General features: G+C 43.5%; 1 long non-coding RNA gene across 1 annotated transcript; it reads right to left on the reverse strand.

Moving 5' to 3' along the window:
* Positions 1-478: 478 nt before the first annotated feature.
* On the reverse strand, positions 479-2,724 carry LOC306942900. Its single transcript, XR_013792345.1, has 3 exons — positions 2,651-2,724; positions 735-839; positions 479-630 (listed from the first exon to the last, which is right to left on the reverse strand). It is a non-coding gene; the product is annotated as an uncharacterized lncRNA (long non-coding RNA).
* Positions 2,725-25,689: the final 22,965 nt, after the last annotated feature.

Genomic DNA, 25,689 nt, shown 5'->3' on the forward strand with positions numbered 1-25,689 from the left:
AGTGACCCAAAAGAGAATTTAGATGTTGTGATGTGACCCAAACTATAGTGAAAATGGCAGATCTAGAAGCTTGCAGATATTTTTACTACTTAAACATTTGTTTTCCAATTCATGGATTACTGAAGGAAAAGAAAATCTGTGAATTTTATTTTAATTCATGATTTTCTTTTAGCTTTTTTGGAATTTCTTTTTGACAATGTTTTGAAATAATAATAATAATAATAATAATAATTGAGAGAAAGAGAATCTGCAAAAGCAGAAAAGCTGCAACACTCCAATTTAGATGACTGTTTTTTAAGGTGCAATGCTCAATACAGTACAAATGGGAATGAAGGAATACCAGGCACACAAGAAATGTCCTTTTCACATTTTATTTTGCCTCTGACGGACAACGGACACGTTTCAGCCTGATGATGGGCCTTCCTCAGCACAACGCTGAGGAAGGCCCATATCAGGCCAAACGCATCCTAAACTAAAAACTAAATGTGTTTAAGACCCACAAATGGGTTGTGACCCAACGTTTGGGAAAGAAGTGCTCTAGTCTAGTTTGTACTCTATGGCGTGAGCACCCGGGCCCAGGTGCTCCCCCATTAGCCTGATGATGACCTTCATCACACTGCTCCCCAAGTCCTATAGGAACCAATGAGAAAACACATTAGAACAACACATAATTACCACCGAACAATGAAATTCATATAGCCAACTAATACAGGGAACCGTCACAACACACATACCTAGCTGTCACCTCCTCACCTCATCTACACCGGCGGTTTGCCGGTGATGATGAAGATGATGACTTTTCCGAGCCACACAACGAATTCGAGCGGCATTGTGAATTCCTGTCACAGAAGGAACCAAGGTTAATGTTTGCATCCATGCTGGCAATGCCACAGCCACAGCATCGGGGTTGTCACAAGTGCTACATATAATCATATAAATCGTCTCAATTGTTTGAGATCATGACAATTATTTTGACATAACCGTTTCCATGTGGAAAGATGTTCATACATTTAAAAAGCAGAAATAGCAGATATACAAGCTTACAACACGTCACGCTATTTTTACATTTTTAAAGGTAGGCCTATACATTTTATAAAAATGCCAGTATATTTCAGTTATTTGGCATACCTTCCCTGTGCACTTTTTCATTACGAAGCCAAAATGGCAAACAGAAATGTAATTTCTATCCCCCCCATCAATATATTTGAATAATGATCCTGTTATTATGCTCTTGATCAGTAGGCAAGAGCAGACCAAAGTGAAAGCACAATTTAAAAATAAAATAGAAATTATAAAATAGCCTAGCCATTAGCAGATGGTTCTCAACTTTTCAACCCTCCAACATAATCATATTAACTTGGGACCCCCCCACCGATATAGATCAGCTATTTTCACAATGTTGTGTATAAAAAAAGGTATTGAAAGTCCTTAAACTGTCACTTTCACTGTCATCTGGTGACCCACAGGTTGATTAGACTATTAGACTGCATTATCGGCTGAAGTTGACCAAAGATACAGTTGACCAACTTCAAATAAAAGTTTATAGACATAACAGAGATCTTTTCAAAAAATATTATAAAATGACTGCTCATCATCTGCACGTATATTAGGAAGAAAGAAATGCTGATATTACCTAGCCTGGATCCAGCCCAAAGACCCCGCCCACTCTCTGAGTGGACTGCATAAAGAAAGCTACAGTCTGATAATCAGGCTAGATATTACCTGGATAATGATGAACGTCCTCACAGGTTGTAGTGAGATGCTGTTGCTGCAAAGAGCTGTGGACGTGTGCTAGGTATTCAGAACTATCACCACTTTTATATCAAGTGGGGTCGCATACGGAACACTGCCTTATCATAACACGCACGCACGCGCACACACACACACACACACACACACACACACACACACACACACACACACACACACACACACTTTTTACTTTTCCTTTCACTTTTAGTTGAGGGCTCGTTTCTGAGAAATGGCCTGATTTGCTCTACGCAGTGGGGTGAAATCAGCCCTCAGCTGCTTCTGACAGAAATAGTACACAGCCGCATGTACTTTCAGTCGATTAAGTCAGGGGTTCTCAACGTTTTTGCCCGGGGACCCCCGGAAATGCTTTGGCAATGTCTCGGGACCCCCGCCCCGCCCCCTCCCGACCCCCAATATAAATTGACTGCTACAATAACCTTAACCCATTTTGGGCGGGAACCCCTTTTGGTGTTTTAAGCATTGTTATAATTTAGCTATTGAAAAATAGCAGATCTACAAGCTCATAGCGCGCCACCGAGTGGCGCGCTACGAGCTTGTAGGTCTGCTATTTTTGAAAAATCGTGTTTTTTTTTTGTTTTTTTTTAATCTTTTTTTTTTTTTTTTTTTTTTTAATAATTTGGGGACCCCCTAAAATAATTTGGCGACCCCCCGAGGGGTCGCGACCCACGGGTTGAGAACCCCTGGATTAAGTGATTGATTGACATCACATAACAGTTTTTTTTAAAGCATATAGTTTTGGGTTTAATCTCGGTGAAAGCAACTCTCAGGGCTTGCCTGCATGGTGCCATATTGTGACTATCAGTAGCAATACGCAACAGCTGAGATGAGATAAGGAAGTTAATGTGATGCACAGTGTAGATGTTTAAAAAAATCACACCCGTGTGAACTGAGTGAAGGAAGGAAGGTGGGGGGAGTCTTCTCTGTGCAGTCCTTCAGTAGCAGCAGTAATCTATGGAGGAAACAGTAGTGTTGTTAATGAGAATCCATGGTCTCAGCCTGTCTGTAGGGTGGCGCAGCGTGGCGCAGCGTGGCGTGGCGCATAGCAGCGTGCTCCACAGATATGTGGTCTGTCTGTGTGGGATTGCCGGAGTTCCTTTGAAGTACATAGCAGCAGCTGCTTCCTTTGTGTGTAACACATACAAAAATCAAAAACCAAAACACCACACCTGAAAAGGGGGTACAAAATAAAGTGCCATATATGTATATGCTGCTTTACACCATCTTTTTCTCGTTTCATCTCCCCCCCCCCCCCCCCCCCCCCCCCAATGTCATGATTATGCATGTCTTCTGTGAAGAGCAGAGCTGTGTCTGGAGAGCCCCCTTGAATGGGGGAAAACGGCGGGTTACAGAGAGATGTGCTAAAATCCTCTAACGTTCTCAAACGAACGACCTAGGGACAAAACACGAATTCCGTGCGGCGTATCCCCTTGTAGTGTTGCGGCACAGACAAGGACACATTTAGGCAGGGGCTGCTCTCTCAGACAGGGTCCATTGGGATGTGTAGCTATGTGTTTATCAGAAGATGAACTTCCTCTTTTTATGTGGCATCCCCCCCCCCCCCCACACACACACACACCCCCTAGCTCCACCACTTGTTCTGCTTCCTCGCTCTCTCCATCTCAGTTGAAGGTGAAGCACCAGAGTTCAGAGAGCAGGAAGGCGCCTGAGTCACACAGAGATCTGCCCAGTTGGGAGCCCAGGATTCTCCCCCTCGTGTAATTGCTGTGGCATACTTTATAGTGTGAATGTGAACGTAAAAGGCATGTAGGGCTCATGAGCTCTCTCTTTCTCAGAGAGAGAGAGAGAGGGGGGGGGTGGGGGGGGGGGGGGAGAGACATGGATAGATTTCCATTATATACAATGGTGATTTACTGCAACTATCATTTGTTACAAAAACATTCAATACAAATTCAACAGTGCTCTCTACTGGACACATTGCTTCAATGCTATGAATTCCACCCCAGCCCAAAGGAAGTCAATCCTTACGGAATATACCGTACCTGTGTCCCTTTAGGGCTCCGTGAATTGAGAAGAGAAGAAGAAGAAAAGACAAGACAAGAGAAGAGATTTAATTATTTAGCAAATAATTAAACAAGATAGATTCAAACTAGTCCTCCAAACTGATAGGATTTTTGTTTTTGTCTAAGGTAAAAAAGGTATAAATATTTAGTTGCAGTATTCATTCGACGAATGACAACCTCTGTAACTTTCAACTCAAATGAAGATTCATAGGGAATTTGGGCATGCATGAAAACAGAGGGATGTTGACGTGTGCTGACTCAGACATCAAAGTGGAATTACACAAACCAGACAGCACTTACCAGTTCCATGTGCACCTCCTCTAAAAATAGTTCTCCTAATTACATTTGTTTTTCTTTCTATTTTTTTCTCTGCCCCATAACCTTACTGAATGGCAACGATTGTCTACTCAATCTCTGCAGCAGGCATGTTGTTACCGGCCCTCCCAAACAACAAGGTTATGTTATCAAGTTCAAAAGCACTTGGCCAGAACTCAGTCATCAAGGTGTAATACAGATGTTTCCAGACAACAAAGTATCTTTGGACCATGCAGGCATAACACTGCAGGGGAAGTCAAAGTGTTCTTCTTACCAAGTACATGTTGGATCATTTTGATGCCAGCCGTTGACACGATGGACAAATGTTTTGCCAAGATACCATTAACATGTTGTCGGTGGAATGATAGGTTCCGTGTGTGCATCAATGTGTGCCTGTGTCTGTGTGTTTCTCTCAACACAATAGACAGTGTGTTACAGTTACAGTGAATGACAATAGCACTCTTCACCACCCTTCACAGTAACAGGATGACACCTCATGTTGATGACAGTGCACATTGCATGGCACACCTTAAGCAGGCAGATATGTATTCTTGTGTGTTGTTGTAGAAGGTATATTTATACGACCACCATAAAACTTCTTCCCTTTTCTCCTTCAAACATGTACTGAACACCAATAATGTATCTTCTCTGTCTCTCTGCCCATATCTCTACCTCAGTCTATCTCTTTCTGTCGGTCTGTCTGTCTGTCGGTATGTGTGTCTGTCTGGCTCTCTCTCTTCATGTGGTATCTGTGAAGAGGTAGAATGCTGATGCACACCTCAGGAAAACTGATAAAGTGGGTGGAAATAAAATTGATACTATAATTACAGGTTATCCTTTCATATCTAAAAGATCACTGACCTTTTGGGAAAATAAGCTCTTTGATCTACGTACCTTCTTTGTGTGCTGAAATGTATGTTGGCAGTTCTAGCAGTCTCACCGCTGCACACATTTAGCCAGCTTTGCATCATCCAAGTAACACCACAGCACACAAAATGATGTTAGCCTAATACACAAATCGAATATAATTATGGAAGTAATTTCTTGTGAACAAATTGTCTGTCGTTTGTTTCTCCATTATCAGGGTATTGAAGATGTCGGTAGCCTATGGTATAATCTTTTCAGGTCTTTGCATCATAAAATGTCAATTGAAAACATTCCTTATTCTCCCACTACTTATTGTAGTCGGAGAATTGCTTTCAGACATCCACTTACATCGGGCATGTATGTAGGCCTATCTTGATTATCACCGAGTGTTTTAACAGCGGGAGAACAATGGCGAGCGACACTTGAATTTCATTGGCTATCGCCCAATCGCCCACCATCGCCGGACGATGTCGCCCAAAAGATAAATTATTTTCAGCTTTTCGGGCGACGTTCCTCCGCCCTCTTTTCGACTATCGCCTGTTCGCCTGCTATCGCTGCTGTTCGCCAGTAGTTGCCGGGTACCATAGACAAATGGTACCCACCGGAAAATGTGTCTGGCTGGCGCACACTGTTAATAATATCTGGCTAGGTGGTCATTGTCGGGAGATAATTCGACAATGACCACCTAGCCAGATATTATCCCACTTATTACATGGCTATACCTAACATAAATTAATAAATTGATCCAAAACACAACAAAAAAGGTATTCACGCTGGCTGCGTCTGCCCAGCTGCAGGGCTGGGGCACTGTCGGAAAACAAGGAAGTGAGTTGATCAAAACCATTTTCGGGTACTGCTAGTCTATTTCTAGCTCAAATGTTTTCAAAAAACATTTTTGAGAGCAATGTTTAGCTGTAAATGTCATGTCACAGTGTGTGTGTGTGTGTTTACATGGCTGTCATGTTGGAAACAGCAGTAAATCAAGCGGGGGCCGGGGTGCAGCCACGCAGCTGGTGCTCAGAGGGTTTGATTATCTGTCTGTTATCAAGAAATAACAAACCGCTGAATTCAGTGATTGACCAATCAGAATCAAGCATTCAAACATGTAATAACTAGTAGTAACGTGAGCAGTCAGCTGTGTGTGCTGTTGCGTAGATCTGTGGTTTTTAACCAGTGGTCCGGGGACCACCAGTGGTCCTTGAGGGGGTTCCAGCCTCCAGGTGGTCCCCAGCTAAATAAAGGACAGTTTTTAACCATATAGATCTTTAACTCTGGAGAGTGGGTCCATTTGGTTTCATTTTACACTCTCAAGAGTTAAATTATTGTTAAACATCTGTATTAGGCCTATTTAATTTACAAGAAGTCTACACAATTAGAGAATGTAGAATAATTGTTATTTTCATAGAAGTTTACCAAAATAGAGATAAGTGTCAGTTGTGGCCTGTAAACCGGTTGTCTTGCATGAGGACCACTGGGCCGCAGTGTGAGGGGGTGTAATGTGAGCATCTAATTAAACACTTAAACCCAACATGGGCCAATGTAGGAAGGAGCGTGACAATAATTGAACATTCAACAGTTTAGTACAGCTGTTAGTCCAGTAGGGGGCAGAAAAATGACATGATCGAGTATTTTTGTCTCAGTGTGGTTGCCTTATAGCAGACTTCCAGCACTTAAATCCTTTCGTTTAAATCGTGCAATAGCTCTCTATTTATTCTCCCCTACGATTGGTCAACTCTTCCCAAGGCATTAGTGCACTTTGCCGGCCTCATCTGATTGGACAGTATACGGCGACATACCCAACTCTTCTAATTGAACAATATTCCTATAGAGATATGCAACCGCACTCGCAATTCTGCAGGATCGTATCTTTCTAGTTTACTTTCATTGTCAAGTAAGAGGCTAGCGTACATGCGATTTCCAAAATAGATTATAACGGATTACTCAGGGCGCCGATGGCCTGCCCTAGTGGTTAAGGCACAACCACATATAGGCTCTAAAGCAGCCTGACAGCGTGTCGCAGGTTCGATTCCCGTGCCTGACGACCTTTGCTGGGTGTCACACAAAATAATAATAATAACTGATTACTCCCTATCGGTATGCGCCTTGGAAGGCACTGTATGGCCATCGTAAATGCAAGTTAAAATAATATGTTATATTTTTATTACAACACTAAAACATGTAACACATAATAGCTAACACTAATAGCTAATGTACACTTCCTATAGCCCTGACTTTGTAACTTGCAGATTCAAAAGCTGTAGGGGAAATTTGTATTTTTAGACTCTGCAGCTAAAGGTTTATATTACCTACAAGTCTTAAGTCGATTAGCTCCATTGTCGATTACCTCCATAAACTGGCTAAATAACTAACTGACCATCAATTAGGCCTAGTTGAGTTGCAACAGCTTCCTTCCCAGTACCCTTGTTGTTCTTAACTATTTTACTTAGTATATTAAAATTGTACAAATGTAATGTCTTCTGTACATGCAAGAGACCAGGGTTTGAATCCCGGGTAGAACATAAACATAATTGTAGCTTTAACCGTATTAACCTGCATCAGCACAAACATTAAAAGTAGCAATGCAATAAAACAAAAGCCTTTTTTTTAACTTTTCTTTTGTGCATACATCAACGTTATAAACACTTTATAGTTTATACTTGACACCTTCAATATTGGTGTGTGGAATAGACTGTTTAGCCGAACTGTACATTAAATGTGTAATCTATCCCCGACAATTGTTGAAGCAGCCTTAAGGCGTTTGCCTCTAGGCAAGGCAAGTTTATTTTTATATATCACATGACACACACAAAGGCTTGATTAAAGGGCTACCCAAATAAGACACTGCCACGGGTACTTTACCAATCATTGTACTTTACCAATCATTGGTAAAGTACCTGAGGCACTGAGGCAGTGTTGTTTATAAGTCTTAATTGTGTTAGCACAGCACTAAGTCTAGAGATTCAGACATACGGTACAGTGTATACAATAAGGAATCAATAATCAATTTTATTGCCACATCACAGGTTTACAGTTGTAAACTAGAAAAAGTGCCCTTCTGGGCACAGGTCTCCACCAGGAGGATAGGAGTGTGTGTGTGTGATGTTTGGCAATTTTTTTAGGAGCAATATAAACGTGTGTGTGTGTGATGCGGCTTGACCTGTTGTAGCGCCACCATGAGGCTGAGTTGAAAATGTTCATGTAGCATTTCATCCTCGGCCTAGTGGGAATGTGTGTGCACAATTTCACGGAAATCACACGATGTGTTCATGATTTGCAGCATTTTGTTTGAAACTGAGCACTCCTGCGAACTTTGGAAGCCAATCTTAGCCAATCAGGATGGAGTCTGAGAAATCTGAAAGACCTGTTTCGTTGAATGGCTCTAGAGAGACTGTGTACCAATTTGCGTGATGTTTGGACAAAATCTATAGGTGTACTGTCCAAAAACTTGTTTTGCACAAAGCGGCCTCCTGGTTGGCGCTATAACAGGCCGTTCTGGAAATTTTGGGGCAGAGGTTCAGCGTTGGCATCCAAGGAGTGTGTGTGCAAAATTTGGCATCAACCGGGTTAACGGTGCCAGAGATTAGCTGTTCACAGACGGAAGGACGGACGGACACACGGACGGACACACGGACACACGGACGGACGGAGTGCAAAACATACTCTCTCCCCATGCCTTCGGCCTGGTGGAGACAATAAGTGGGTGTAATTATTTTTTGTGCAAGCTCAACCATTTGTTGTTTTCAGGAAAGACAAAAGGGTGACAGAGAAAGAGAGAGCAAGGAGAAAAACAGAAAAGAAACATCCCAAAATGTTATACACAACTACACAAACGCTGGTGCAGGACAAAAAATAAACCGTGAAAAATAAAAAGAGTCTACAAACATTCACAGCGTTTCAACATATGTGGCCTTCACTCTGAGGAAGGCCACAAGTTGGCTGAAACGTGAATGTGAACTTTGCACATTACAATTTTCGGAGCAGCAGCCAGCTGTTGTGTGGACTTATGCACATAAGGTTAGACATAAGATGCCAAAAGTAGAAGCACATCAGTCCACAGTCCACATAATTGATTGATTGATTGAAGAATTTATTAACAGTTTGCAGAATTACAGTACATTTCAAGCACAAACTCAATACAAAGGCTGTTAACTGTGAGTGGACGACCCAATTAAGCATTACACTTGTTTCCAATAGGGTCCACCATGTTCAAATCATCAAAACATTTAGAGACGTACAAATAGACACACTTCTATAGACAGAACAGGAATTCATCATAAAGGAGGTAAAAAGGGAAAAGAAATATATACAGTGAGGGGAAAAAAGGGGGGGGGGGGGGATTCAGATTTTACGGGGGCCAGTTTCGAATTGCAGCCATCCGTAGGTGCCCTTTGAGAGCGGTTTTGAAGGAGTCAAGGGATTCGCATGTCTTAATGACAGTTGGTAGGGCGTTCCACATTTTGGTGGCATAGGAGCGAAAAGAATTTAGTCCCTTGTTTGTGCCGAATCTGGGTTGTACATGGTTCGTTGCACTCCCTCTGGTGTTGTGGGTGTGGACTTCGTTAACATTAAGGAAGTATCTAGACAGGTACATGGGTATCTTGGTGGTGTATCGAATCTTGTGGACCAGACCCATTGCAAGATGCTGTACTCTGTCGTCGACCCTAAGCCATTCCAGCCTGTCAAAGTGGGCAGGGGTGAGGTGGGTTCGGGGGGCTAGATCAAGTAGGAGCCTGACCAGTTTGTTTTGGGAAGTCTGGAGCCTGGTTTTAAGGGCCTTTGAGGTGCTGTGGTACCAGGAGGTGCATGCATAGTCAAAGAAACCCTGTACAAGGGCTCCTGTTAAGGTCTTCAAGGTGTTTTTGTTGACCAGTGAGGAGATCCTGTAGAGGAATCTTGTTCTATGGTTGACTTTTTTGATTACGTTGGTGGCCATTTTATCACCGGAAAGATTAGCCTCCAGGATGGAACCTAGGTAGGTAATTTCATCTTTACGTGTGATAACATTGTCACCCACTCTAACCAAGAAGCCATTTGCCTTGCTGAGATTACTAATAGAGCCAAAGAGAATGGATTCAGTTTTTCCCAGGTGTAAAGATAGTTTGTTATCAGCGAGCCAGGTGCAGATTCTACCGAGTTCAGAGCTGAGAGCATTTTCAACCTGCAGTTTGTCCCTGTCCGAGACCAGCAGTGCTGAGTCATCTGCGAACAGGAACAAGTTGCAGTCACAAGCTGAAGTCATGTCGTTTACATATATTAGGAACAGTAGAGGCCCTAGTATGCTTCCTTGTGGAACGCCACAGCTCACTGGGAGGGGGGGGGGACAGTGTTCCGTTCACTTCCACCATCTGTTCTCTCCCCTCCAGGTAGGATTGCATCCAGCTCACTGATGTGCTATCGAAACCAATTAGAAGGTAGTCCGCATGAGGCAAAACACAGATAAAATCCACATGGGCATTAGGGCAACAAATCCACACAAAGGAAGGTAATCCAGCAGTCTGTCAACGTAATCAAAAAAGTCAACCAAAGAACAAGATTCCTTTACAGGATCTCCTCACTGGTCAACAAAAACACCTTGAAGACCCTAACAGGAGCCCTCGTACAAGGTTTCTTTGACTATGCATGCACCTCTTGGTACCACAGCACCTCAAAGGCCCAACAAACTGGTCATGCTCCTACTTGGCCTCACCCCCGAACCCACCTCACCCCTGCCCACTTTGACATGGCTTAGGGTCGACGACAGAGTACAGCATCTTGCAATGGGTCTGGTCCACAAGATTCGATACACCACCAAGATACCCATGTACCTGTCTAAATACTTCCTTAATGTTAACGAAGTCCACACCCACAACACCAGAGGGAGTGCAACAAACCATGTGCAAACCAGATTCGGCACAAACAAGGGACTAAATTATTTTCGCTCCTATGCCACCAAAATGTGGAACACCCTACCAACAGTCATTAAGACATGCAAATCCCTTGACTCCTTCAAAACCGCTCTCAAAGGGCACCTACGGACGGTTGCAATTCGAAACTGGCCCCCGTAAAATCTGAACCCACCACCCACCCCTTTTCCCCCTCACTGTATATGTTTCTTTTCCCTTTTTACCTCCTTTATGATGAATTCCTGTTCTCTTTTTTTTCTGCTATATATTAGTGTCTATTTGTATGTCTCTAAATGTTTTGATGATTTGAACAAGGTGGACCCTCTTGTAAACAATTATTTTGGACAGGGATGACAGTATCTGAGATGTTTTACTATTTTATAGTACCATACAGCAGCGCTTCAAAATTCATCAACATCTTTTCAACCACTAGAGGGAGCAAATGCTATGTTAAACTTTTCACAGTAAAACTAATGTAATCAAAACAGAGAAAGCTGTTTAAATACATAATTATTCTAGTAATGTATTCCCCTTTAACCCACCTATTTTGTTGTTGGGGTAACCACATTACACACTACTGTAAAATGACACGATCCCATTGTATTCAATTGCACACATGCAGTGAATACAGATAACATAGTCTAAAACTTAAAATGTAGAGGTATTTTATACATTAACTAATTAATGCAGTTAACCTCAGAGCTCCTTGTGGGTTCCAGTGGGTCCTCAGCAAAATAGGTTGATATATAGCATACATAGGCCTACATAAGTTTAACCACTTTAATTCTTTAATTTTTTTGCAATTCGAAAATAGCAGATTTTCAAGTTCACACCACATTGTGACATGTTGTGAGCTTGTAGAACTGCTTTCCAAATCATTTTGAAAAATTGTTAAAATAAACGCGCTCTCATCCCTGCTTCCTGCCCAGGGGAGACATGCGCCTATGAGCTTTGGGCAGCACTACTTGTCAACCAGTAGGTGTCCGACCTAGTGTCTAACTTTCTCTGTGGAAGAATATGGAGACCATCTCCAACCACTTATACTGTTTTAATATATCACTCCAGTTTTAGCCTCTCTGCACTGGCTCCCGGTTGTTTTTAGGATTGATTTTAAAATTATTTTACTTGTTTTTAAAGCCCTTAATGGTTTTGCACCCTCCTACCATCATGACTGCCTGCCTAAATATGTCCCAAGCCCCCCCCCCCCCCCCCCCCCCCCCCCTGCTGTTTTCTTTTTGTTTTTCTTTATTTTGTATTATTATTATTATTGTTGTCGGTATATCAGCCTACGTGGGAGTCTATCCCCGTTATAATGCGCTAGAGAGATGGATTGCTGAGGTGGAGCACCACACATAGCATCAGCTCCCAGTACTTACCACATGACTTTCCGCACCCAAGCTGTGCGACTCATACGTTGAGTTGGCGGTGCCCGAGATCAAACACATGTCATTACCTTGTGGTACAAAGGCAAGAGCTCTACCGACTGAGCTACCTGGACACAAAGCTACCATACTAGAGACACTAGAGACTACAGATTGGTTATATATATATATCCCACGATTTTGTAACCCATTTTTCACCCTTGTGTCAATTATCTAATGTGATCCTGGGCTCTACACACCCTCCGCCAACCTGGGGAGAGCAACGGACTTGAACTCATGCTTCCTTCATGCATGAGTGTCCAAGTTGCTCCTTTGCACCTGACAGGGGGGAGTTTCCCTGGTTGGACGTAACCTGTGGAAGGAACACGTTATTCCAACCAGTTTGTTTCCCCTCCACCAGGCGCCCCGGCTGGAGTTTAGAGACCAGGATTACTGCATGTTTTTGTGAGGGTACCTACCTTAGGGACACGGGGAGAACATGAGAGCAAACTCCAGTCCACACAGAAGGGCCCTTTCCCGCCTCGGGTATGGGCACTGATGATGCGGAGAAGAGAACACGCCACCAGCACCCACAGCGTCCCCAGCGGGAATCGAGCCCAGGACCTTCTAGCTGTGAGGCGACAGCACTACCGACTGTGCCACCGTGCCCCCCAAATTGCATCTTTAAATTTATCCCACGATTTTGCAACCCATTTTTTCCACCCAGTGACTGTGATCTAATGAAATCCAGGGCGCTACACTTCCTCTGCCAACCTGGGGAGGGCAGTGGACTGACCTCATGCTTCTTTCTATGCATGAGGAGTCCAAGCTGCTTCTTTTCACCTGACAGGGGAGAGTTTCCCCGGCCGGAAGTAGCGCGTGGAAGGACAGCGACGTGTTATTCCAACCAGCTCCTGGTTGGAAAGGTTAGAAAGGCCCTTTTTGCCAACCCCGCCTCGGGTATGGGCACTGATGATGCGGAGGAGAGAACATGCCCCCAGCGCCCACAGCATCCCCAGCGGGAATCAACCCAGGACCTTCTAGCTGTGAGGCGACAGCACTACCGACCGTGCCACCGTGTCCCCCCCAAATTGCATCTTTAAACTTCAGACTGAAGCTGCCATTAGTCTTGGCCATGACTTGGACTTGATAAGGATCCTGAGATTTCTTGAGCTAAAGGTTTTCTTGAGCGAGTCTGACTAAAACAGTTTAGGCCAGGGTGACAGACTTGGGTACATCATGATGAACATTATTTACAATAATATGTTTCTCCTCTTGGTGGCAGTCTAGACCACAGGAAAGCCTTGACAACAAAGTGGTTCAAATTTCACCTAGCAACAGGGCAGCTGCTTGTTCATTCACACACCTACATAGTTACACGTGATCCCCTTGCACTTCCACATGCACAAACAATTTATCATAAGCACAGACAAGCAGGCTTGGTTTAAGTACAAATGAACATGTGTGACGATATGATACTGGCTATTCTTCATGCACTCTCATGCATTTGCACACATACTGTACACAGAGTACTCTCATAGGTAACACACAAACAGCAAGTAGCAAGACAGCTGCCAGTGCAAACATCAGATAATAACATGACAGTAGTACACATTTTATTCATGCACTCTCAATCCATATATGCCAATGCACACACAATAAAATGTATTGTTCATACATTTACATATTATTGTTTATATATGGCTGATTTGTAACTCTGAGATTATACAAACGTAACCAAATGGACCCTTACCACCTCCATTTGGTTGCATTGTATATAATCTCAGACTACATAAACACTGGATTTTACAATTAATATACATAACAAATTAGATGTATAACATCAGCACATGTAGTGAGGGAGTGTTTATCATTGCCAAACGGACTCTGTCTGTCTGTCTGTGTTGACACCAGGGCCCTGTCATACAGCCCAGTGCTACTGTCAGCCCACATAAAGCCACTTTCAATGTGAATGGAAGTGCTTTGAGTTGGCTTTCAGGCCACGGTCAGAGTCAATGCAACAGGCTCTAATAGTAAAGCTACTCCCACCACTTTACCCCCACACACTCCTCCTCCCCCATCTCTCTCCCTTTCACAGTGACCCCACTACTCTTCTTTTCTTCCTGCCACCCCCTCCCTCCCTCCATATTCTCAAACTCTCTCAGACCCTCTCTCTCTCTCCCCATTCCAAATAAACAGACAGACCCTGTTTATTTGTCCCATTTGAAAAAACAAATCCTGAGGTCCTGGCGCTGTGTGAGAGATCAAAAACGCGATGCAAAAATCAATTGGCTCTGCGAGTCTCAAGACTGCCATGCTGCAAATTAGCCCTGAATGACAGCACTATGTGGAGCGTTTTCTTTTTATAGCTCCTCTTTAAAAACTAAAACTCATCTTTGGGAAAACAGAGTGCACAACCCCTGTTACCTTAATTTTTTTTCACTGGAATCATATCAAGGGAGTTTTCATTGGAAGCACGATACTAGTTTTGTGGTGTTTTTCAATAACATGATGTTCACCCGTTATTATCACTCGTAAATGGACCTGCATCACCAAAAGCAAACATCCGTGACCTTTTGAAAACCCCCATGGGAATATACAATATTGGATTGTGTTTCATTGAATCAAATCTGTTCTTCCGCACAAATCCACCCAAACATCTTGTCATACTTTTGGTTCCTCAGAGAGCTGAACTTCGTCAAGATAATCAAATTTGTCAGGACTCTGAAACTCCCTCCCGCCATAGGAAGCAGACTAATTACTCTTGATCAATTAAGAGGCCTAGTTTTCCAGTCTGCGTGCGTGCTGGTCGGTGACAGGCATATAAACTATAGAGACCAACTTCCCCCATACTTCCCAAGCCCTTTAATTAACTCTTTGATCTGGGTGCTATGTACTGCGCTCAGGCCAGAGGGGGCTCATAGGACCAAGTAGTGAAATGGATGGTGGTACAGATACAGCACAGACAAATCTAAAAGTCTTATCCCTTCTTCACTTTGAAGTGAATACAAGTGTGTACCATGCTTTGGGCAATCAATCCCATGCCGGACTGTTAGAATCTTGAACAGGTTTTTAAACATTTTAACATCTATTATATCTATTCATGTGTAGAATGATATGAGCTGCAATTGTTTGTATGTATCAAAAAGAACAAATAGATATAGATGTGGCTGTACATAGAGGAGTTTAACATGGAATGTGAAAGAATGTGTTGATAGGTTTATGGTGTGTGCACTGGGGTCTCTGTCATACATAATTATACACACAAATAACAACAAAAAGTGACACTGAACAGGCTGCTTATAGATGTGTGTTAGCAACCAGACCTTGAGGGGAGATTTTGTCAGATTTTAGGGGAGATGAAGGAAAGGGGCAGCAGATCTGGCAGATTTTAAAAGGAACAGTAAGCTCACTTTGTTGGTTGGAATTTGCAGCACCATGGAACAACTTAATAACAATGCGTGAAGCAATGAAAATTACACAGCTCCTGCACCAAAGGAAAAATTAATTGCTCTCAGGTTGCACTCCAGAGAAGTTCGGTCATCCAGTCTCACACATGGGTAAGCAAGAAGCACAGTCAACCAACCACTCCAGTGCACTCCAATGTACGCATGCACACACATGTGTACACGCGTGCACACACACACACGCACACACACACACACACACACACACACACACACACACACACACACACACACACACACACACACACACACACACACACACAAAACACAGGTGCACATGGATCCTTGGCAGAGCCAGGCTTTAGGACAAAGCAGTTTGGTGGATGTGTGTGTGTGTGTGTGTGTGTGTGTGTGTGTGTGTGTGTGTGTGTGTGTGTGTGTGTGTGTGTGTGTGTGTGTGTGTGTGTGTGTGTGTGTGTGTGTGTGTGTGTGTGTGTGTGTGTGTGTGTGTGTGTGTGTGTGTGTGTGTGTGTGTGTGTGTGTGTGTGTGTGTGTGTGTGTGTGTGTGTGTGTGTGTGTCTGAACCTGCAGCTCTCTTGTGCTGTGGAGTGGAGAGAAGAATAAGACCTGGGCCACATTCCAGCCCTGCCTCCCTGGGCGAGAGACAGCATTCAGCATTCCACCGCCTGCCTATCAGGTGCCTGTCCAGGTGCATTCCAGAACATACACACATACACGCACGCACGCACGCGCGCACACACACACACACACACACACACACACACACACACACACACACACACACACACACACATATATATACACACACACACATGCTGTAAATATGCCGGTATATACACACACTCACGCATGCATTTAGAACATCACACACGCGTTCTTAATCACACATGAAACACGTACAGCATACAGGTATACGTACAATAATATCTGTGTTTACAGGTGATCACGGATTAAAACCATGCGCACACATTCACACTAACAGCATTAGAACAGTATTTTATCTAAATGAAAGTATTATTCTTTTCAAACATAAAATGTACAAGCTCATAACATGTTATGTTGTGTTGTGAGCTTGTAGGTTTCCACTACGCGACACAGTTGTACGACAGATTATGAATCAGGCTTTATTGGTTAAGCCAACACAAACTGCCATTGTCTTTGCAGCCGTGCTGCTGTGTCGTGGGGGGAAAGAGATGTCCTCTGTCTCTTTAATTCATCATTTTTAATGCATGGATTTTCTGTTTGGAGGAGGCAGAGGTAGAGCTATTTAAAGAGCAGGAGTTGAATACACGGTGAACATACAGCCAGCCTCTATTTGAAGTTCTTATGGTGCTGTGCTGCACTGTGAGTCACACACATGACAGTGCAGACGTGGGTGGAGTGTGCACACACATCACATGTGTGTGCGTGTACGTGTGTCTGTATGTGTGTGATTGGGTGTTATGTATCCATCTACGTTCTCCTCTTTAATGTATCGCCAGATTTGCATTGTTTTGTTGTTGTTTTTTACCCTTACATGAATCAAATACCACCAAGTATCTGGTGAGTGTCAAACTCAATATATGTGTGAAATGCTCAGTGGCACTCGCCTCTTCTCAAGGGTGAGGCAGGCAGGTAGAAGGGCTAAAGAGGGAATAAGAGGAGGATGCAGGGGAGAGGGTTAGATGGATGGGGTTCTTTTTAATGCTCCCCTCATGCAACGGCAGTCGTATCTGCAGGCTCGGTCGAATGTGAAAAAGCCACAGAACAAAAGCTCCATTGAGTGTGAACGCACTGCTTCGCTTCCACACCACTCCACCATCAGACACAGAGAAAGAGGCTGCTGGTTACATGCTACTTGACAGGCACAGGACTCCATGCTTGAGGAGCCCTGAATCAGACCCATTATACTTCGGCACGCAGGCCTCACTATACCTTCTTCCTCACCGTTACGCTTACTTCCCCTGTTCTGGCATTGCCCTCCCGACTATCCTTTCCCCCTTCCTCGTCATCCTCCTCCTCATTATCATTCCCCTCCCTCCCGACATCCCTTTCTATTACCCCGTTCCATTCCTGTTCACGTCTGCTGGTAGCGTCAGCCAACTCCTTCCTTGCTCCCATCCCCGCACCACCCAGCCCACTTTTCATCCATTTCCATGTGGCCACTTTTCATCAGTGAAGTGCCTTCCTGGCCTTACTCCTCCTCACCACCCCATCTACTCCCTCCACCACTCACTGAATGGATGCGGCGTTAGGGGGGAGAGAGGAAGGGATGAAAGCTGTTTGTCCTGCCCTTCCTGCCGCGAAAGAGCCACCCCTTCGCCTACTGCAGCAGTGGTACGCTCCACAGTGAGGACTGCAGAAGTTGAGAGAGCACATTGTTTGTAATCTGGCATCGCAGGGGTCACTTCCTGACTCGTGTGTTCGCTCCCCGAGCCCCACGCCGAACCCCCGCCACCCCCTCCCGTCTATCCATCCATTGGCTGGGGCTTTTGGACAAACCCTGTTCTTCCTCTTTTGTGTATAGGAAAGTGCAGACATCTGAAAACAATCAAATAATCTGGGCACAATGCGCCTCTTTATGGAGGGGTGCTGGTGGTTCCCAGATGAGCGGGAGGATTAAGTGGAGGAGGCCAGAGGGGAGGGAAGGAGAGGGGTGGAGATGTGAGGAAGGGGAGGGGGGCACAGCTGAAGTGGGGAGGGGGACATATTGTCACAGTGTTTTTCTAGCGGAGCATGTGTTTGTGTGGGCGACCCCGAGCAGACGGATGCTTTTGAAATCGGAATGAAATATGTGAATTCTCTCCCAAAGAGTAAGGTGAGGAGTCATGTCTGACTCAGTGTTTTTTGGTCAGTGACTAGTGAGTCCTCCTCGTTTGATGCACAATGGAACATTGTGAAAAAAAGGGAAAAAAGAAGAAAAAAAAGTTTTTGTTTTTTCACTTTTTTCCCCCATCAAGAAAAAGAAAGTGGTTGAGAAATGTACTAGTCTGTGATGATTTGGTCAGTCCATTTTGGCAAAACAGTGTAAATGGTGACACATTTATTGTCTCCACCAGGCTGAAGAGTATGTTTTAGAGTAGACTCCTTCCGTCCGTTTGTGTGTCTGTGGCCGCCTGTCCGTCCGTGTACAGCTAATCTCCGGCAGTGTTGGCCCGGCCGATGCCAAACTCTTCACACACACACACTCCCTGGATACCAACGACTAACCTCTGCCCCAAATTCTTCAGAACGGCCTGTTATAGCACCACCATGAGGCCGATTTTTGCTAAACACATTTCATTACATAACTCGTACACATTTTATCCATATACACTATCTCTATAGTCATGTGATCAACACGGATCTGTCTCATTTCCCATATTCCATCCTGATTGGCTAAGATTACCTTCCAAAGCTTGCAGGATTGAACACAGTCAAGTCATGAACTCCCCCCTGTCAGGTGTAAAGGAGCAACTTGGACACTCAGGCATGAAGGAAGCATGAGTTCAAGTCCGTTGCTCTTCCCATGTCCCCCATATATGGGGACTAGGTTGACTAGGTTTTTGTTCCAAAAATGTGTTTTGCAAAACTCCACCTGTTGGTGGCACTATAACAGGCCAATGTGAAAAGGGTGGGATATATTCCTCAGCCTAGTAGGAAAGTCCGTGGAAGATTTCACATAAATTGCACGCTGCGTTCATGAGTTGAGGCTTTTTGTTCAAAACGGACCAATCCTGCAAACTTTGAAAGCCAATGTTAGCCAATTAGGATGGAATATGAAATATCGGACAGATCCGTCTTGAGCACATGACTATAGAGATAGTGTGTAACAATTTGGGGGATCTTTGCACAGAATCTGGAGGAGTAATATAAAAAAAAATGTTTTTCAAAAGTCGGCCTCCTGGTGGCACTAATTTGGGGAAAAGGTTCATCGTTGGCATCCAGGGAGTGTGTGTGTGCAAAATTTGGCATCGACCGGGTTAACGGTGCCGGTGATTAGCTGTACACGGAGGGACGGACATACGGACACACACACGGACGGAGTGCAACACATACTCTCTCCCCATGCCTTCGGCCTGGTGGAGACAATAATAATACTATATTATAATATATACATATAATAATGTATATATTACTCCTAATATGCTGTGTGCTACAATGAGTCAAATTAGTATGTGTTTCCCCTGCAGGAGAATACATTTGGAGAATACTATAGTAATAGTAATATTAGATTAAGACCAGTAAGATTCCTGGAGAAGTGCACGCATCCGCCTGGGTGACAGCAGACTGCTGGTCGAGCGCTGGTGCTTTGGCATGGGGGGTAAGATCTTAATTTTCGGGCCTGTTAAGAACTCTAATTTTCGCCGGCCTGCCACAAAGTTATTAGTGCAGCCGCGCCGGCTGCACTTATAACTTTGTGGCAGGCCCATCTAGAGTTTAAATGGACAGGTATCAGTGAAAAGGGAGACATCGAAGAGGAACGATGGATGGGGAAGGATCAACATATGGAATGTCAGAACAGGTCAGCTCCATATATGGAGATCTAAGGGTTTGAGGTTTGAGGTCAGATGTAGAGTTGCTGGCCAATATGGGCTTAATATTGCTGACATCAGGTATCTCCATCCCTGATAATGTCACGTGATGTCACATGCTCCATCCCTGATGATGTCATGTGATGTCACGTGCTCCATCCCTGATGATGTCACGTGATGTCACGTGCTCCATCCCTGATGATGTCACGTGATGTCACATGCTCCATCCCTGATGATGTCACGTGATGTCACATGCTCCATCCCTGATGATGTCACGTGATGTCACATGCTCCATCCCTGATGATGTCACGTGATGTCAGGTGCTCTCTCACCCCGACCACCATATATGGTGCCCGACACCGGAAATGCGTGATTCCATAGTTAACTGCAATATACAAGACATTGTACTTTATACAGACTGTCTTTCTGCTGTTCTATCTTCCCTTCTCTCTCACATACACACAAACACACACACACACACACACACACACACACACACACACACACACACAAACACGACGTTCACACGGATGGACACATGCCTGCACGGGCGGCCTGAACAAATTCCTTCTTCCCCTCTGTCTCTCATGCTGTTCCTTCTCATCCCCATGTGAATGGTAAACAGTCATCTGTAACTTCCTCTGCAACATATTCATTAATCCCTTCTATCCTGTGGGGCTGGATGCTGATTACAGGGAAGCCAACTGAAGCCGCCCAAATAAACACCCCTCAGGCAGCAACAAAGGCCTGTCCACCTCACCCTAAACACAGCTTCCCTAGCTAGATCAGGTTTCAATCAAGCCCACGCACAACACACAAACAATAGGAAGTAACATAGTCTAGCACATGAAAAAAGGCCAACTGTGGCTAAAGCCAATTCTGTTTCTTGTGTGTCTGGTTGAAACATTGGTGACTGGAACAAATTTACTGTACAAGAGTCCTTACGTTTTGACTGTAATCTGTATGAGACCTATAGTTGTAGACTCTGTTACAACAGATATTGTTTTTAAGTCAATTGAATGAATGCCTTTCCCTCATAATTTGTAACAATAACATTATTGTATAATACCATATGCTACTAAAGCAACAGTATTTCCTCCACTATTTCCTGAAACATAAGCTACTAAATTACATTGGATGTTACAAAAGAGCACAGGTTATCCCTAATTTCCCTTTTAAAACACCACTCCAGTGGTAATTTATATAGATGTTCAAATAGTTCACATTCTAGACATTTGTACAGCAGAGGCTAACACGAAGTATGAAGTGCTTCTCCCAAGGGCTAGCCTTCATAGCCATGATGACCTTCCGTTTGAACCACATCCTTGTGCATGGTCACGAGACCAGCTCTCTAAGCATGACACACTTTACTCGTCTAGTTACCATTATCCATCTCTCTTCTAAGACATTCAGAGGAGGGAAAAAACAAGAAGCCGCTCTGTCAAATGACATGGAGCAACTATTCTAAGGAAGTTAGGGGAATATGTTACACGTGTGCATATTTAGTTGCACGCCAGCTCTATGTGGCTATAAACACACAGGCAAGGAGAGAGAGGAGAGCACAGCACAGCACATACGGTAGTCAAACATGCCTGAAGGCGCTTGCACTTCCTCTCCCTCTGGCTGCTACACCTTTTCTGCTCTGCTCACCACCCTGCAATTAGCGTGCCTAACAGTTGCAGGCTTCCGAGACCAGGCCTATACTAATCATAGGTATGCATTGTTGTGTTCAGCTGCCAGGCCTTTAAAAATCAGCACCTCTTGTTCAAATCCCGCCTCTTGGCCCAGATGGCCATGTCCTCTGACTGCATTGTCTGGTGGGTCCCACGCCAAATAAGAGATGAATCTTTCCATAGACTCCTGAGGGGGCATTACCAGTGAAGTAATCTTATCCTCCTCGTTGACTCAACCAAAGTCCAAATGGTTCAAACCCATCCACAAAAGGTAGAAATAGGCAAACCTAACTTAAATGTAGTATAGTTAATAACAAAATGGTTGACAATGAGACTGCTATGAATAAATAAAAAGGCTATAAAAAAATCCTCAGATTAGATTATTTAACAAGAGCTATCACCAACGATAACCCACCCCCCTCCCCCCAAGTATGGCTTCAGCCACACGGACATTGAATTTGCTTTCCATTATGGCTGTACAAGAGCAGCCTTCACTCTCCTCTTGTGATCAGAGGTTGTCTACTCTGTACTGCTGCCTGGGAGCTGGTGATCAGATCACCTGTGTTTTGAGGTCATCACCTGATTGTAGTCATGGTCCAATTAGCAATAGAAACTTCAAACCGTCTTGAATACTATGTGCCTGGGGTTATTGTTTCCATAGATTGGTTTGTCCCTCACCACTAACCTTGCTACAGTGTATTATATGTTCTTTGACTTTTCAGCTTGTTACTTTAAAACTTCAATCTGTTTGATATATTTTTGCCCATATGTTCCCAGTGCATGATACATGTGATTTGTTGTGTGTATTGTTAGAGACATTCACGCAAACATCACAACATCATGCAAACATCACAACATCACGCAAACATCACGACATTCACGCAAACATCACGCAAATCCGTACACATTATCTCTATAGTCATGTGATCAAGATGAACACATTATCTCTATAGTCATGTGATCACATTATCTCTATAGTCATGTGATCACATTATCTCTATAGTCATGTGATCAAGATGAATTTGTCCGATTTGTCATATTCCATCATGATTGGTATCTAAAGTTTTCAGGAGTGGCTCGTTTTGAACAAAAGGTCTCAAATCATGAATGCAGCGCCCGATTATCATGAAACTTGCACATAATCACTAGGCAGAGGAAGAAATGCCACCCTTTTCACATTGGCCTATTTAATTATATCTCCACCAGGAGGCCGATTGTTGCAAAACATTATTTTTATATTACTCCATATTCTGTCTGTGCAATAAATGCATACAATGGTAGACCATGACCTGTGCTCCGAGATGCACATTTAGTTTAGTTTAGCTATTGTATTCTATTGTCTTTCTGTGTTAGGCTACCTGCAGGACTGAGCAGCGTAGTCCAACATATCAGCATAAACATATCCACAATTACCTTCCACCAGATAAAGTAAGTTCCAAATCATTAAGTCTGAATCATGATTCTAATCTCAATTTAAATGAGACAAGCCTCTAGTTTCAGCGTGGCATGTCAGGTCATGTGCATTAAAATAGGTTTTGTAAAATAATTGCCTATCTTTCAAAGGATAAAGATCTTGTCATTGAATAAAACATTGTTGTACAACAAAGAAAATTGATATTTTAAAATCCGATCAAATGTCCTCTTCGCAACATTTGAATGTTCAATCAAGTCAATGCAAGTTGGTGAATAATTTGTGTTCAACTCGTGGAATGATGTTTGAGCTGAGATAAACACATTCCTCATTCTGTGACCATATGTTGCCAACACAGAAACACTAGCTTGTTTACAGTCTTAAAAGAGACTTAAAGAGAATGGTGATGACCCTGATTGAGGAAGTCAAGGGAGGGTTCACACCATACACACAACACAATACTGTGTGTGTGTGTGTGTGTGTGTGTGTGTGTGTGTGTGTGTGTGTGTGTGTGTGTGTGTGTGTGTGTGTGTGTGTGTGTGTGTGTGTGTGTGTGTGTGTGTGTGAGTGTGCGCGCGGTACAGGAAATGCACTATAGGCCATCCATTTTTGTGATATGAGAAAGCAGGCTGACTTCCTGAACTCTGAATACTCCAAAGGATAGAAGCATGTTAGTGGGAAGATTCTAAGATGTCCATTGTTTTTGAGTGGTGCAAACCACTCCAACAACCAGCTTTGTCTGTATCTGTGTTTGTGTCTGTGTATGTGTGTACCTGTACGTGTGTGTACCTGTACGTGGGACCCAAAAAATGAGCATGGTTACTATGGTCACTGACTATGGTCACTGACTTAATCAGGAGGATAATAAACTCTTTTCGAAAAAGGGAGTGGAGAAGTGGTCACAATTAATCAAATACAGCTTTTGCTTTTTTAACTACTGTCTACAAATTTAAATCAGGGTGTGCTATGTTTTAATGGGTTGAAATCCTCTCTATTGTTTATTGCTGAAACAATAAATAAATACATTTTATTGATAAAAAAAACAATCCATATGGTAAAAAAAAAATCACCTTTGCTCTTAGGCCAGTCATAAAGGTGCATTGTATCAGACAGCAGAGCAGATAGGAGCCTATCCATTGTGACATGCTGATAAACCCCACCTCGGCAGGGACAAAATCTAATCAAACACCTGGGGGGGATTTACAATGTGTGTTAAGTCTGCACATGACGAGGGTCATGTATGGGCTATCTATATACTCTGACACAGAGGGCTGCTTTACATGGCTGTAACATAAGGCCGTGGCACAAGCTGTATGAGAGCCAGGGAAGTACAAAGAAACTTCTCACACAACATACTGTCACTATGACAACCGGGCAGAATCATTTAGCCCGATCTCTCGCCATTCCACACAGCACAGAAATCCAATAGCATTTAAGTCTTATGCAACCAGGCTTGCTCTGCATGCACGACATTGAGCACATCCTTTTGTGCTGTAAAAATATTCCAAATGTTTCATGTTTTCAAGATCTTTTTTTTTGTAATCGCAGATGTACACGCTCACAGCGTGACAATGCAGCTTTGTGAGCTTGTAGATCTGCTCTTTTCAAATGGTTAAACTAATAATGTGCAGAGGACTCCTGGAACCTTCCCATGGACCAAGAGGGGCCCCAGACCCACTTTTGAGAATCACTGATCTATATCATTTTGTTGGTATAACTACTGTCTACCTCAGTCTCACAAGAACATGAATGGGGAAGCTACAAAACTGATATAGGCTATAGCTGGAAGCTATTGTAACATAGGCTACATCCAACATCTGGACAAAGACCTCATTGTGTGTGTGTGTGTGTGTGTGTATGTGTGTGTGTGTGTGTGTGTGTGTGTGTGTGTGTGTGTGCGCGCATGCGTGTGTGTGTGTGTATGTGCGCACGCCTATGTTGGGAGTATAGAGCATGGTAGTTATGATAGCTGTATAACTAACTAACTATAAGACAAATAGGTGTATTACTGGCTAAAATAGATTTGGTTTTGGTATGGCCTTCCAGTTTGTTAATTGCCTAACAGATTTAAATATTTGCATTGTTGTCATAATTAAATTGTTATTTTGTAGTTTACGTTGGTGTCAACATTTTCAATGTCAATGGGCCTATATCATGTTCAAAACAATTCCGATTCTACAGAGGCCGGCGATGTCATAGCGACATGAATGAAATGCCGCCTGTGATCATACAAAAAATAATGTAACATCGGCCTTTTCTTTGCTTCAAAAATCATGAAGGGGAATCTGATGTAATTCCCACGTGCTGCGCCAGTGGGGTTGGTTGCATTTAAAACATTTCCCCAGCGTTTCAGAGACCAGGACCATGTAGAAACACTAGTAGCCTATAAACGAGGAGGTAGGCTAGTGAATGCTTATTAATGAAAGCAAACAGAATTTCTTAATGGTCGTGTGTGCGTGTGTGCT

The sequence above is a fragment of the Electrona antarctica genome (assembly GCF_951216825.1).
Source record: "Electrona antarctica genome assembly, chromosome: 18".
In the NCBI taxonomy this organism is placed as follows: domain Eukaryota; kingdom Metazoa; phylum Chordata; class Actinopteri; order Myctophiformes; family Myctophidae; genus Electrona; species Electrona antarctica.